This window comes from Papaver somniferum, chromosome 6 (assembly GCF_003573695.1).
Source record: "Papaver somniferum cultivar HN1 chromosome 6, ASM357369v1, whole genome shotgun sequence".
Lineage (NCBI taxonomy): Eukaryota > Viridiplantae > Streptophyta > Magnoliopsida > Ranunculales > Papaveraceae > Papaver > Papaver somniferum.
Window position 1 is genome coordinate 116,574,146 of NC_039363.1, and position 16,487 is coordinate 116,590,632.

At 37.5% G+C, this 16,487-nt stretch overlaps 1 long non-coding RNA gene and 1 pseudogene across 2 annotated transcripts; one reads left to right on the forward strand and one right to left on the reverse strand.

Moving 5' to 3' along the window:
* Nucleotides 1-147: 147 nt before the first annotated feature.
* LOC113291356 lies at nt 148-3,143 on the reverse strand (annotated as a pseudogene).
* Nucleotides 3,144-14,040: 10,897 nt separating this feature from the next.
* Nucleotides 14,041-16,007, forward strand: LOC113286080. 2 transcript variants are annotated; one of them, XR_003329094.1, is made up of 2 exons: nt 14,041-14,472; nt 14,938-16,007. It is a non-coding gene; the product is annotated as an uncharacterized LOC113286080 (long non-coding RNA). The 2 variants fall into 2 exon arrangements; XR_003329095.1 differs by having other exon boundaries at nt 15,171-16,007.
* Nucleotides 16,008-16,487: the final 480 nt, after the last annotated feature.

Sequence of the window (16,487 nt, forward strand, 5' to 3'; positions counted from 1 at the left end):
TCTGATTGAGGTACCACTAAGTGACCTTGGAGGCTATGGATTTTCAAAATAAACAAACTAATGAATAACCAACGTCGGAGCAGTGAATTGGTCCTGGATTTTTAGTAATGCGAAAAACGTGGGAATGAATAGGGGAGTTGCAAATTTCTAATAGTATGCAGGTGTTTCAGTTGTTGGTGGTGGAGATGGGTAAATATATTTATGGGCAACATATGCCGGTGGTTGTGGAGATAAGTAAGTGTATTTAGGGGCAACATATGCCGGTGGTGGTGGAGATGAATAAGTGTATTTAGGGGCAACATATGCCGGTGGTGGTGAGGATGAGTATACATATTTAGGTTCAACCTTAGGTGAATTTGGAGGGGGAGATAGGCAATAGTATGATGGTAGTAGTGGGGATGAGTAGGCATACTTAGGGGCGACATATGCTAGTGGTGGAGGGGATGAGTAGACATATTTAGGAGCTATGTAAGATGGTGGTGGAGGTGATGAGTACACATATTTAGAAGGTGATGGTGATGGGTAGACTTTGGAAATGACGTAAGATGGTGGTGGTGGTGATGAGTAGACATATTTAGGATGTGATGGTGACGGGTATACTTTGGGAGCCGTGTAAGCTGGTGGTGGAGGTGATGAGTAGACATATTTGGGAGGTGATGGGTAAACTTTGGGAGCGACATAAGCTGGTGGCGGTGGTGATGAGTACACATATTTAGGAGCTACGTAAGCTGGCGGTGGGGGTGATGAGTAAACATATTTAGGAGGAGATGGTGATGGATAGACTTTGGGAGCGACGTAAGCTGCTGGTGGTGGTGATGAGTAAACATATTTAGGAAGGGATGGTGATGGGTAAACTTTGGGAGAAATGTATGCTGGTGATGTGGGTGATGAGTGAACATATTTAGGAGGTGATGGAGATGGGTAAACTTTGGGAGCGATGTAAGCTGGTGGTGGGGGTGATGAGTAGACGTATTTAGGAGGTGATGGTGATGGGTATACCTTTGGAGCGACGTAATATGGTGGTGGTGGTGATGAGTAAACATATTTAGGTGTTATGTAAGCTGGTGGTGGGGGTGATGAGTAAACATATTTAGGAGGTGATGGTGATGGGTATACCTTTGGAGCGACATAAGCTGGTGGTGGTGGTGATGAGTATACGTATTTAGGAGGTGATGGTGATGGGTATACCTTTGGAGCAACATAAGATGGTGGTGGTGGTGATGAATAAACATATTTATGAGCTACGTAAGCTGGTAGTGAAGGTGATGAGTAAACATATTTAGGAGGTGATGGTGATGGTAGACTTTGGGAGCAACGTAAACTGGTGGTGGTGGTGATGAGTAAACATATTTAGGAGGTGGTGGTGATGGGTATACTTTTGGGGCGACATAAGTTGGTGGTGGTGGGGATGAGTATGTATATTTAGGAGCTACGTAAGCTGGTGGAGGGGGTGATGAGTAAACATACTTAGGAGATGGTGGTGATGGGTATACTTTCGTAGCGACGTAAGCTGGTGGTGGTGGTGGTGATGAGTAAACCTATTTAGGAGGGGATGTGATGGGTATACTTTGGGAGCAACGTAGGCTGGTGTGGTGTGATGAATAGTCATATTTAGGAGCAACGTAAGGCTGGTGGTGGGGGTGATGAGTACACATATTTAGAAGGTGGTGGTGATGGTAAACTTAGGGTGCGACGTAAGCTGGGGGGGTGGTGGTGATAGTAAACATATTTAGGAGGTGTGGGCGATGGGTAAACTTTTGGGCGACGTAAGCTGGTGGTGATGGTGATGAGTAAACATATTTAGGAGCTATGTAAGCTGGTGGCGGGGGTGATGAGTAAACATACTTAGGAGGTGATGGTGATGCGTATGCTTTGGGAGCGACGTAAGCTGGTGGTGGGGGTGATAAGTAGACGTATTTAGGAGGTGATGGTGATGGGTATACCTTGGGAGCGATGTAGAATGGTGGTGGTGGTGATGAGTAAACATATTTGGGTGCTACATAAGCTGGTGGTGGGGGTGATAAGTAAATATATTTAGGAGGTGATGGTGATGGGTATACCTTTGGACCAACGTAAGCTGGTGGTGGTGGTGATGAATAAACATATTTAGGAGCTACGTAAGCTAGTGGTGGGGGTGATGAGTAAACATATTTAGGAGGTGATGGTGATGGGTAGACTTTGGGAGCGATGTAAGCTGGCGGTGGTGGTGATGAGTAAACATATTTAGGAGGTGATGGGTAAACTTTTGGGGTGACATAAGCTGGTGGTGGTGGTGATGAGTACGTATATTTAGGAGCTACATAAGCTGGTGGTGGGTGTGATGAGTACACGTATTTGGGAGGTGGTGGTGATGGGTAGACTTTGGGTGCGACGTAAGCTGGTGGTGGGGGTGACGCGTAGACATATTTTGGAGGCGACGGTGATGGGTAAACTTTGGGAGCGACGTAAGCTGGTGGTGGTGGTGATGAGTAAACATATTTGGGAGGAGATGGTGATGGGTATACTTTGGGAGTGACATAAGCAGGTGGTGATGGTGATGAGTAAACATATTTCGGAGCTACGTAAGCTGGGGGTGGGGGTGATGAGTAGACTTCTTTAGGAGCTACGTATGCTGGTGATGGTGGTGGTGATGGGTAAACTTTTGGAACTACATAAGCTGAAGGTGGGGGTGACGAGTAGACATAATTTGGAGCTACGTAAGCTGGAGGTGGAGGTGATGAGTAGACTTCTTTAGGAGCTACGTATGCTGGTGGTGATGGTGATGGGTAAATTTTTGGAGCTACATAAGCTGAAGGTTGGGGTGATGAGTATACATCTTTTGGAGCTTCATATGCTAGTGGTGATGGGTAGATTTTTTGAACTACGTAAGCTGGAGGAGGGGGTGATGAGTGAACTTCCTTAGGTGCTTCGTAGGCTGGGGGTGGAGGCGATGAGTAAGCAGTTTTAGGAGCCACTTCTTCATAAGGATGGGGTGGGGAAGTAGAGCTGTAATCTGGTTTTGGTAAAGCTACTTCAATGGTAGCATCCACAATTGGTTTTGGAGTTTTTTTTTCTGGAGTGTATGGCTCATACTCGGCAATTACAACATTGGCCAATAAGCATATAGCCAATGCATAGACTAGGCAAGGCAAGAGCCGTGCCATGGTGGGAGATGGGGAAAACCGTTAAAGAGGAAGAAGAGAGAATTTAGGTATGTATAGACGAGAATGTTCGGCTTATTTTTAGAACCGATCCCAAACCCCTTTATATAGATAATATAACATGCATTATTGAAAGTATTATATTGCTAACTAGTGCTTTGTCACGTATATTGCATATTTCAATGGGCCGAGTCATGCAAGGATGTTAGTAGTTGAGAAAATTTCAATAATATAGCACGATTTTAGAGTTTCAACCATCAATGAACCCATAATAACTTCAAGTCCGCATGCTTCATTCATTTGCTGCCTCAGCGACGTGCGTTACCTGTGATTAATCTAGACAACGAAAATGCATACCATTTAGCCTTCAATGGTCCATTGGGTGCACAAAATTTTAGTGTCTGCTAATAATTTTCATTTTAATATCCTCGTAGAATATATCAAAATGGTAATTTAGAATTCAGGATGATTTCTGTTTAAGTTTGAAACTGCCGAAGGCGTTTTTACTGTCCTTTGCAGGACAGCACACTGCACACATATGCCAACTTCCTTTATGACTGTTTATATTTTTCTTATTTTCTTTTTTTGGTTTTTTCTTTTTTTGTTTTTTGTAATGTATTGTTGGCATTTGAAAATGTGGCTGACCACATTATTTTGTGGGACCCGCCCAATTTAGTGATAAGATTAATCCACTTCTAGATTAACATTAAACTGACTAGTGACTCCACTTGATGCCACATGTTTTGAGTCGTGGCAACACCTTATTGTGTGAGTGATTTTTGAGTTTGGCTATAAATAGCCTTGAGCGGTTGTGTAACAAAGATATAGAACTTGAGTAATGAAATGAAATGAAATGTCCTCTTTACTTCCAAGTTCAAAGTCAGTAATTAGTAAAGCATCTAATACTAATTAACTAGCATATACACTTGTACCCTAGTCCTTCAGCACATCTCAGTACCTTGAGTTAGTGTGGAAATACTAAGTCGCTTATCAGTATCATTTTATAAAACATTATCAGCACGAAATTAGCTCTTCAACCATGATCGGATGATTTAATCGCAATACAAATGAAAGCTGCTTCCCGAAATGCCATGGTGGAGAAATATAAACCATGGACGTGTCCTCTTGTTGATTAAACAAGGACAGACATTGAACTTCACTAAATATTGTGAAGTTGGCGGCACAAATATGATGGCTAAGCTTTTTTTTCGATTTTATGTACACTTATCTTAATTTGTATTGTACGTATAATCTCCACTAATTGGTATTTTGTGTGACCAGGATCTTAGTGGATCAAAACGCGTTATCATTTTGGTGATCGATTAAACAGTGTATGTCTAAAAGGTATTTGTGCTTTTGGCAAGCATAAGCAGGGTCACGGGCAAGACAGGAATTGGTGAGAACTGTAGTTTGTCGAATTTTAATAATTATCTTTTTATTTACTGTGTTACTAATAGTTTAATATCGGTTGAGAGAGAAATTGCCTCCTTCCTAGGATGACGTAAATTTGATTTTCTCAGCTTTGATAATCTCCGGAAAATTTGAAATAATTCCACCAGAAGATGGAATATTGTGTGACATCGTATGGGTACAAAAGACTCGCTCCGCTAGCCGGTCGGTCACAGAAGTGACACGTTACAAAGTGCTATCCGGTTTCTATCAGCGGTCCCTGAAGTGACCTGCGACTGATATTGAGAAATTTTCCTATAAAGCGTGTATCCATTTGCACACTTGTAAATTAATATTCCGTCGACCCCCGAGGAACGAAAATGGAAATTCATTATGTTGGTACCATATTTTCAATTATGTTATCTTTGTTTTGAGTTTTATTTTATTTTCTTGTTTTGTAAGTACTGGATTCCAGAAGCAATCCATGAGATGTTGTCGATTCCAGAAGTAGTCCAACATATATTTTGTGCTTTCCTGTAATAATCCATAAAATAGACTCCAGAAGTGGTCTATCGAAACTAGGAATTACTGGTTAATCTATTTCTAGGGAACCTGTTTACTGTGTAGTCCAAAGTCATGATTTTGGACTAAAAATATTATCCGGAGGTCCAATATCTCAATGATTTGATCTTGTCGCACGTGTATATTTTTTCGAAATGGCCAAATTAGCTCGCACTCAACCTTGCATCACTTTATTCAGACATGACCTGTAATATATGTAATTTTCATTTTAATCATTTATATAAAACTAGAAACCAGAAATTCTAATACACAGCTTTCAGAAAAAATGAATATCAAAGTAATAAACACTGTTTCACAGATGAATGTAAGCAATAGTTTCTCAGTTCCAGTCTCCAGATATATATACAAGGAAACAGTAAATAACAAATTGAGACCAACCAGCAAATCTCAGTTCCAAGAAACTAATATAGAAGAAAGAAAAACACTGAATATAAAAAGGATTTCAACTGTCCATGAATGCATCCATTCAGATCGTAATAGAGCTCTTTTCAACTAGTTATTCTCAGCACCCATGTCATTTTAAGTTAGAGTGTGAGATTTCAGATTTTGCTTCAGGGTCAGCAATGGAGTAGCACCCCAGTAGCAGAACCTACTACTTTATTTGCCCCATTATCTTTTAATTTCAGTTTCTTAAGCTCCTCATCAACAGCCTCACCTAGCCAATACTACCCAGAATACCGCAGATTCCCCTCCATCTACGGTGCCTGCATATATCATTTGTGTTGATTATGATTTTGACGAGGCTATAAAAGTAATACAGAAAGAATAAAATGCTAACATTGTGTTAAAACATATGACGATAAAGAGTTGCCTTCATGAAAATTCTGGCTTTGTAAAGTCATTTTTTCTTCTTCTATGAATACTCGAAGTTGGATATGTGAAGTCATTTTTTATCAGAAACCAAAGTAACAATAACACGTTGATATGCACCTAGTATCTGTGTAATTTGTATCCATCAGTACATGAAGATATGTACTGATAAATATGTACTGTCAACATCACATATGTAATCTAGTACCCAACAATACATATGATCAGTAGGATGCATATGATTTAATTTGCAGTTGAGTTAGCGAAAACAAATACGTACTGGCAGTTGACACTATCAAAAACTATCCGGTTATTCACAGTAGAACCAAATATGTACTGCAATTTTTACCAGTACATATGGATTTTTCTCTCATATCACATGCATAATCAACAAGGGTATTTTATAAGAAAACAAAGTAACAAGAATACATCAACAAATACATGGTGATATGTACTGATGAATATGTACTTCAAAAGTATATGTTCGGCAACACTACATATTGATATGTGCTAACGCTTATTCATTTCAACTCATACACTAACCATGTTCATGTTCTTTTCCACAACAAGATAACAGGTCATATTGGTATTACCTGTTATATTGGGTTTAAACAACATGGTTAGTATGTGTTTAAACAACTCATACACTAACCATGTTGCTCTTTTCCACAACAAGATAACATGCTCTTTTTCAAGTTGGTATTACTGTTTTATCATAAAGCAAAATAACATGTCATATTGATATGTACTGTCTGCATCATAAAGCAAAATAACATGTCATATTGATATGTACTGTTTGCATCAATAAGGGTTCAAACAGTACATACCAACATGTATTAGTTCTTATATTCAAGAATAAATGATGTTTTACACACAAATAGATAGTTAATTATATCAATATGTACTATCAAAAACATACATAAATTAGGTTTTTTTACATGGTGCCTATTGTTATGTATCGTTGGGTTTACCTAGTACATATTGATATAATTAGAGTTACATAATGTCTCTAATTATACCAACTACTGCACATAGTGATTTTGTGCAATTTGAGATGTTAAAAGATCAAAGTATGTTTAAAGGAAAAGAAATTTTACTTGATGGCCCCTCTAGATCCATCTGCCAAGCCTTCCCAACTGATCCCAACCATGCAGGCGTATCATGAAGAACCAAGGAACCCTGCACCAAAGCTGGTAACGCAACAAGAATGAACAATGTCAAGATAGTGTGTTTTGGATATCAATATGTATTGGGGGTTTACCTATAGTACATAATAAGCATAAAAAGGTTTACCCAGTACATATTTATTGCAGTGGTCATATATATACCCAGCAATACATGTTGATATGTACTAATTCAAGAACAAATTACATCAACATTACATATATCAACTACAAACTAGGGATTTTAGCAGTATATATCAGCATGTTCTGTAGGATTATACACAACATATATACAGTACATATGGATATATATTGTAAGATCATACATAAACATGCAGTAGAAGGGGGTAAGCAGTACATATCAAGAATTTAACAGTACACACTGATATGTATGCTAGGAGCATATAGAAAATTGGTATAAAAAATCAACAAAAATAAAACTGAAAACATTACACATATTGGATTGTATTTTTAAAATTATAAGCAACACCTTTTTTGGCAGAAATCCCAAACATTTTGTTATATTCGAGTTTTCAGCATGAGTTTACTGAAACCAATATTATGCCTTGTTGTTGTAGTACAGTAAGTGACCTGGCATGCAATACCAAACATATTGTTAGAACTAAAATTTTGCAACAATTATGTATTGAAAGAAAAATAAAACCACCCACTTTCCGCAATACAGGAAGTTGACACTATCAAAAACCATCCAGTTTTTCACGGTACAACCAAATATGTACTGCAATTTTTACCAGTACATATGGATTTTTCTTTCATATCACATGCATAATCAACAAGGGTATTCATAAGAAAACAAAGTAACAACAATACATCAACAAGTACATGGAGATATGCACTTCATTTTTCGCAATACAGGCAAATACGTACTGGCAGTTGACACTATCAAAACTATCCATTTATTCACGGTACAACCAAATATCCATTAGTATTCGACAATACATATTGATATGTACCTGATGCATATGCAATCCAAGTATTCGATAATACATATTGATATACAGCGCTGATGAATTCTACTTGTATTCAACACTACAATACATATTGCTATGTATTGTATTAACACATACTACATATTATTTTTTTGGTATTCAAAGGATACATATTGACATGTATTACATCAACGAATCACTTTTACCTAAGTACATATGGATATGTTCAAGCATAAACTATGCTAGGATTTTATACAGTACATATCATCAACTAATCACTCTTTGTATTACTACATATTTATATGTATTCAAGCATGAACTAAGGGTTTAGCAAAAATCTGAAAACTCCTAAATTTATATATCCAAAACTTGAAAAAAAATTGTGAAACTTCCAATATTCCACTAGACAAAAACCCCAAATTCATAGCAGTAATGTTGGAACAAAAATTCTCAAAAAAATATGAACCCCAAATTCATATCAATATGTACAGGTTCATTTGGTCAAAGACAAATTGTTAGTACACAATCATCATAAATCAGTTTTCTCCTTCAGTACATATCAATAAGCACAATCAATACATATCAATAAGCTCAAAAACAATTATATTATTTCTTTTGCAAGGTAGCATACATATTGATATGTACCTAATATATATGTACATGTTGATATGCACTGATACTTATTCAAAGCATGAATTAGGGGTTACCTAGTACATATAGACATGTACTTTTTTTAGGACATTTTTTATGAAAGAGCGCAATACATACCAATATTTAGGAAAGCATGGAACCATTTAGTACATAAAAAAACATGAAAGCAACATGCACTACATACCAATATTTTTACTAAATGAAAGCATGTAATACATAAAAAAAAAACAATGTAATACATACTAATATGTATGAAATCTTTTACCTTATGTAATACATGAAAGCATAAAAGCATGTGATACATAAAAAAAAAAACATAAACTATTGTTGGATATATTATGTACTGTTGGTGAATTAGAAGCAGGCTTTTCTTTTTGTTATTTGAATCATCAACAATTTTTCTTCTACTTTTTGAGCGTGAAGCACTTTCTTCCACAATTACTTCCGTAATTATTTGTTTAATTTTTCGATTGGTAACCATTTTTGGTTTTGATTTTGTTTTTCGATTGGAAACTTTCAATTGAATCTCATGAAGAAGATGCCTGGTTTTGGTTTTGACGAAGATGAAACAGATCTGGTTTGTTTTTTGATTTCGTTTTTCGATTTAGGAGAAGAAGATCTCGATTTTGAATAAAGAAGATGAACTGACCTAGTTTTGATTTTTGTATTCTCTGAAGAATGAAAAACTGTAGATGAAGAAGAATGAAAACTAAAAAAGGTCGATGAAAACTAGGAGAAACTGAATAACGCGTGTTTTTTCTCTCTGCCTAATTTGTTTGTGACTCTGACACGCGTGTTATTAGGGTTAGCACAGTAATTTTACTGTTTTCAAACCTTTTTGGACTAGCGATTAAATTGTTTGTCCTGCTGGACTAGGGATTAAGATGGATCGGGTTTAGTGGACTAAAGAAGAAATGCCTCCTATCGAAATAGTTGGATTCCAGGAATCTACAAAATTTTGGATTCCCGAAGTAGCCCATGGTTGCGTAATGATTTATTAATATTTGTCTCTCATCTATCTGTGACAACGGATATGTATTCCTGAAGTAATCTATCCATTTTAAATAGACGATAGAGATATCTGTCTCAGAAACCGGAACAACAGACACGATTTTTCAAACTACCAATAATTTTACAACCTTGAAGAGGTTTGATTTTTGGGAATGCAAAACATCATTTCAGTTTCAAATAATATGATAGACGGCTCCGGAAGAGCGTGTATCATTTTGGTGGTATAACAATCATCATTATTGACGCCTTATATTATTCAGGATTCCTGAAGAATCTGTTGAGTTTTTGAGAATATTTGGCGTTACCACCTTGAAATGATAAATGAGCATTTTTATGGAGTATCGTGTTACTTCATTTGTTTTTTTGTGCTAGAAGCACGTTTAGAGAAGCTTGAGGCTATCTATTTTACGAGGTGTGCATGTGAAATTCTATAAGTAGAATCTCACATTGTCATTAGCCAGAAGTCTGATGACTTTGATTTTTTTCATGCTCAGGCATGGTCGATACGGACACCAAAGTTCTACCAAGATGAGTAGACAATACAAAATGCTCATAGACATCCTTTATAGAACCAGAAGCTTCTGCCAGTAGATGAGGATGTAAATTGTGTTGCTTGTTCCCTGAGATATTTTTCTATTTAAATGGCATTAACATAAGCATTATGGTAACCCGTTGAATCACCAACATTCCTGCATAGGATTTGGTGACATTTGTAGGACTTATTCACCCTACACTATGAACAATTTTTCAATACTTTGTGGTATTGATAGATACACCTGGTCAACTGAGTAAAATTTGAGCTATCATCTTTATATAATACTTTTTAGTAGAGGCCTTGCACCGTTGAACGGTATCTTTCATATTAACACATAATTTGCCAAACTGTTTGTGCAAATCTTGTGGTTGCGTATCCATTTTTGGACTTTCCAATCAAGTCCATTTATTTTAATGGTAAATTGACAGACTTTTGATGCTTCGTCTTCAGTTGGTATTATGTCGAGAACTATGTAGCACATGTGCGTACTCAACATGGTATAGTTGAGTTCTTTGTTTAAGCATCTTTAGTTTATTTCTCGACCAACTATCTACCATCAATACCGGATTGGGAAGCAACCTTACATTTCAAATTTACGTGTTTGGCCCATGGCGTCACCGAACTATATATATGTTGGTTTCAATTCATAAGACATTCAAAACCCTACAGTGGTAATGTCTTATTAAAGATGAGACTGTATTCCCGCCGTTAGGGGGAGGAAGTAAGCCGTTGCATGGAACGGCGTGAAATGTCTCATTTCTTATCGGTCCTACAGTTACTACCCAAAAACTATCATGAGCAGAATTTCCTTTGAAAATCAGGCAATTATGGAACCAGAAGTTTCCAGAAATGAGATAATAATGTTTCCGCCATGATCAGGAAAACTAAAATGCCACCAGAAGTTGGCATGGAAACCCGCCACCAGAAGTTTGGCAAGAGTAGGGTTGATAACCTTAAAGGTTCTCCCACCTTAGTCAGGGGGAGAAACGTCACCATAAAAGGATGGTGCAAATTATGATAACCTAAAATGTTTTCCCGCCTTAACCAGGGGGAGAAAGACTGCCACCTGAAGATGGCACGTATTATGTCGACAAATTTAAGGACTTTTCCCTTGAAGTCATAAAGATGACAGACACCACCTAAAGATTGCAGTAAGCAATGTTGACAATTCAACAGGTTATCTGATTAAGTATTTATCCTGATCAAACAAAGTTTGGCTGCCACAAGAATTGGCGTGAAACATCTCATTTGTTTTTCTCATACCAAGATATTGGATGTAATTGAGGTGTTGGAGATTACTCATGATTAAAACAAATAACTGCAGTAGTTCTGGAAAAATATTGTTTGTCACTTGATTGAGGATGCAGACACGAGAATTTGTCACAACAGGTTAAATCATGCATCTCGCAATAACCAAAGTCGTGTGTTAAAACACGCTTGAGGCCTGAATAACTGCCTCATATATACCTCTTAAAAGAAATTCCAATCACTTTTCTAATATGTAGTGCTCTTGAAGAGAGACACAGATAGTGCTCGTGGAGACTATCAAAATATGATCCACATTCTCTAAGTTTGAAACTCCTTATTGAAGATGAGGATATGATAAACCCCCTGAAGTGGCGCTGGTACCAGTTTGTAAAATTTTCTTGAATGTGCATGCAATAGAGAATGTGTTAGATCATATATGATTGTCGATTACTGTTTACAATAATGGTTGTGTACCCCTATGTAGAGGAACATCGACATTGTGATTGGTAGGCATATGACATGTTACCTCAAACTAAGGTAGAAGATGGAATCTCTCGAAAAAGAGCAAAAGTTCGGATCCGACTCACACCGTAAAAATCATGAGGCCTGAATATTACAGGCTGGTGTTTGAGATGAAGCGCAGAGAGAGTAATATAATCGCTCAAGGTGCGATTTAAGGGTTTTTCCTGCTGAACCCCCCAGGATTGATTCTGTAAAACAAACAGTATTATCCTAATATAGATGCACTTTAGCGTGGTATTCCATGAAGGACTCATATTGCATCTTGTTATGACTAGTGAATATGATGAATCCCTGAAGGATTCGAGTTTCCAACTCAGGCAGCCACCTGACTTTATGAACTATGTGAGGCTTGAAATCAAGTCATAATCACCAGTTAGAAGAGGAGAATTTTGTGAACAATCATTTGTGTGTTTTGAATTGTTGAAAAATGACTAAAGTCCGGATAAGTTGATGGTATCATCCTTGGCCTCTTAACGAGCACTTAATAGCGCTAAAATCCACACTTCAACTAAACTGTGAGATCTCGTCGAAATTGAAATATTTCTCGGCCAGAAGTTCGAGAATATGCTAGCACAGACTAGAGTATCTAACTTTTGATACTGGTAATACTTATTGTGCTACCAAAATTAACACCATTACTATGTGATTCCCCAAAATGGGAAGTGATCGATCTATATGATATGTATGTCGAAATAATACTTTATGGTCCAGAAGTACCATATACGAATATAATGCATGCATTATCTTGTTTTTTCAACTTTTCTTTTGCAGGTTACACTTTTAGAGGCTGAAATTGATTCTATGGTATTTATGAGTTTACAAAAGGCCTTTCATTGTTATGCCTGAAGTTAAAGCGGAAAACTGAATTTGGTGTGCAATGGGCGGAGGATTTAAATGCGAGGTGTACAATGGCGATTGTTCACCCGGCGCAAAATCTGGCAGTCAATCCTCCATAAACTGAACTTAGTAGAGCAGTTTTTCTAAAGGTTGTAAAATGTCCACACCACCAACCGCTTTAAGAAGTCATGCTTCAGGAGGAGTAAACTCGTAGAATCTTTGGCTGAGCTTAAACGCGTTGTGCTCTTTTTCCTTCATCAAGGTTTTGTCCCGAGGGGTTTTTCTTGCCAAGGTTTTAACGAGGCAGCATATACGTATCCAGCACTGTCATTGGGCGACGTCCGTTGTACTCTTTTCCTTTGGTCTGGTTTTGTCCCACGTGGTTTTCCAGACGAGGTTTTTAACGAGGCAACATGCTCTTCGACGTCGGCATTATTCTGAATTTTGGTGGTCAGGTTTTGTCCCAAGCGGTTTTCCTGGCACAAGCGTTCAGGTTTTGTCCCCAAGTGGTTTTCCTAACGCAATTTTTTATGGTGGAAGTATTTCTCGGCGCTAAGGTTTTATCCCAAGTGGTTTTCCTGGCGTAAATCCTGTCAAAGAAGATATTTTGTGGCGGCGACCACCCTCTTTCTAAGATCGGGTTTTATCCTAAATGGTTTTTCCTGACGCAACTTTGACAGAGGAAGCATTTCATGGCGGTGATCAAGCTCACTTCAAGTTCAGGTTTTTTCCTAAATGGTTTTCCTGACACGGTTTCGGCGACGGGAGAATATTCGTGACGACCATCATCACTCTAAATCTACCAGTGTTGTGTGAACATGCCTTGTGGGTGGCCCACCATTTTTTTTCGCCTTAAGAAGAATCGGGAGAACTTTACTATTACAACTGTGGTCATCCAAGGGGGAGTGTAATGTATTGTTGGCATTTGAAAATGTGGCTGACCACATTATTCCGTGGGACCCGCCCAACTTAGTGATAAGATTAATCCACTTCTAGATTAACATTAAACTGACTAGTGACTCCACTTGATGCCACATGTTTTGAGTCTGGCAACACCTTATTGTGTGGGTGATTTTTGAGTTTGGCTATAAATAGCCTTGAGTGGTTGTGTAAAAAAGATATAGAACTTGAGTAATGAAATGAAATGTCCTCTTTACTTCCAAGTTCAAAGTCAGCAATTAGTAAAGCAGCTAACACTAAGTAACTAGCATATACACTTGTACCCTAGTCCTTCTGCACATGTCAGTACCTTGAGTTAGTGTGGAAATACTAAGTCGCTTATCAGTATCATTTTACAAAAAAAATTTCTTTTTTCGGTTTTTTGCTAAGCTTATACATGTAGATTGAGCGATTCAACATTGTGACTCCCACTTTTACTGCAATTTTTATTTTATTTTTTTTGCATTATTATCTATTTTAAAGAAAATTATCAGTAATGAGTCATGATTTAGGTCAATCAGGCAATTTTTCTGCTAACTGCTGGTAAGACCGGTAAGAGTACTGGGACCATACACAAGAGCTTTGGCAAGCCTTGTTTGCGAACTCTGCTGACCGACGGGATACTACCAGGAAGCAGACTTCAAACATAAGCATAATGGGTTGCTGCGGACTAGCAATGCTGGACACTGCAATGGGTACGTTTCAATCACCATTTTCATTTCTTATCAGGGTTTCATTTCAGTCACCAATTTTTGCTTAAACCTTAGTTTAGTTTTATTGAATTGCTCTGATGCCAATCCATTCAATGTCTTTATATCTATTTAAAAGCTCTAGTGTTTTGCTCACTGGGAATAGTTCTGATAGTAACAACACTGGAAGCTTTTGACTAGAAGGAATTTAAAAAAAGCCTTAGCTCAAACTAAGGTAAAATTGAATTCTTCTATTGTTGAAGAAATTATGCGGAAATTTTCTTCAGATAGATCACTATTAGGTCTTAGTTTTTTTTTATTTAGGCTGCTCTTCAACATGATTAAGAATAATGCTTATAAATTGTTTGAACAAAAGCCGAAAAAAACCTTGGCTGTTGTTTTAGATATTTATGGAAATGAGGTCTGTTTGGTTTCTGTTAAGACATTTGAGATCATTTTTAATCTATGTAGAGAAGCTAAGCTTGCTGAAGAAGCCTTAACGGTGTTCAAAAAAAATGGGGGAGTTTAAATATCGACCGGAAAGGCTACTTATAATGGTGTTATTTTGATTTTTTGTGAGAAAGAGGAAATGGATTTGGCTAGTGAGTTTAATGAAAGAATGAGTGTCAATGTGTAAATCGTAAGAATGTGTTAACTTATACTTATACTTCGATGATTAAGGGGTATTGTAATTTGTAATGCAGATCAGTTAAAAAAATGCGCGTCAATTGTTTAAGGTTATGAAAAGTCATGAATGTTACCTGAATGTCGTTGCTTATGCTGCATTGCTGGATGCGGTTTGTTAGACTGGGGATTTCGACAGAGCATTGGAGTTGCTAGGTGAGATGGAAAATGAAGGTAAAGATTTCGGGCCTAATGTCATTACATACACTTCTGTGATACAGAGTTTTTGTGAGCAAAGTAGGGCAAGTGAGGCGGTCAGACTTTCTGAACGAATGGGTAGCCAAGGTTGTCCTGCATATCGTATTACAGTTAGTACTTTGATCAAATGTCTATGCAATGACGGCCTTATAGACTTGCTTATAAGCTGATTGACAAAGTGGGTGCAGATGGAAGCGTTACACTTGAAGGGTGTTACAGTTATCTACCTCTGGCTTTATTGCAAATTACGAATATGAAAGAAGCAGAGAAACTCTTCAAGCAGACGCTGGCAAGTGGAATCAGGCCAGTCGGGTTGGCATACATTTCTTTTATTAAGCAACTTTGTTTACAGTAAAGGTTCTTGAAGCATTGGACTGGTACAGTGAGATGCAAAAGAAAGATTTCCTCAACACATGTTGATTCAGATATTTATTCGATTCTTTTGATTGAGTTTTTCAAAAAGGTAATATAGCTGCAAATGTAGTTAATGTAATGGTTGAGAAAAGGATCCAGTTTAAAGCTCCTTATCTTGATAATGTAGCTGTGCTCCTCAGTAGAATTGGTGAAAAGGAGCTTGCTCAGCGTTTGATGAGTTTGAAGTGAAACCGATGTGGAGCTTTATGAAGTCTTTTGTAGTCCGATACATATTTTCTTCTTCAGCATTACTGAATTGCAAGCCAAAAGCATAATTATTACAGTGAAAAACTAGGTCATACAAAAAATTTCAAAGCTCAAGCATCAGGAGCCAATAGGGGTGTAAATTCGGGCAGGCCGGGCCGCCCGACCCAAAAACTAAGACAGGTCGGCCAGGTCAGGCTTAATATTTATGAGCCCGTAAACAAATTCAGGCCGGACAGGCCGGGCACAAGTAGATAATTTACTACCCAAAGACCGCCCAAAGCCCGCTTTTTATACGGGCAGACCAGATCGGGCCGGACAGGCCACTATTTTGAATTTTTTTTCTTTTAAGTTTAAATTTTCAAATGAACGGTATTAAATACAATATCCTTTACTTTCCAACATCGCATATCATAAGTGATAGTATTATTTTATATTTAAATTACACTGACAAATTTTTAATTTTAGCCTATAATAAATAATTAATTAGAGTACAATAAACTTTCTAATAAGAAAATATA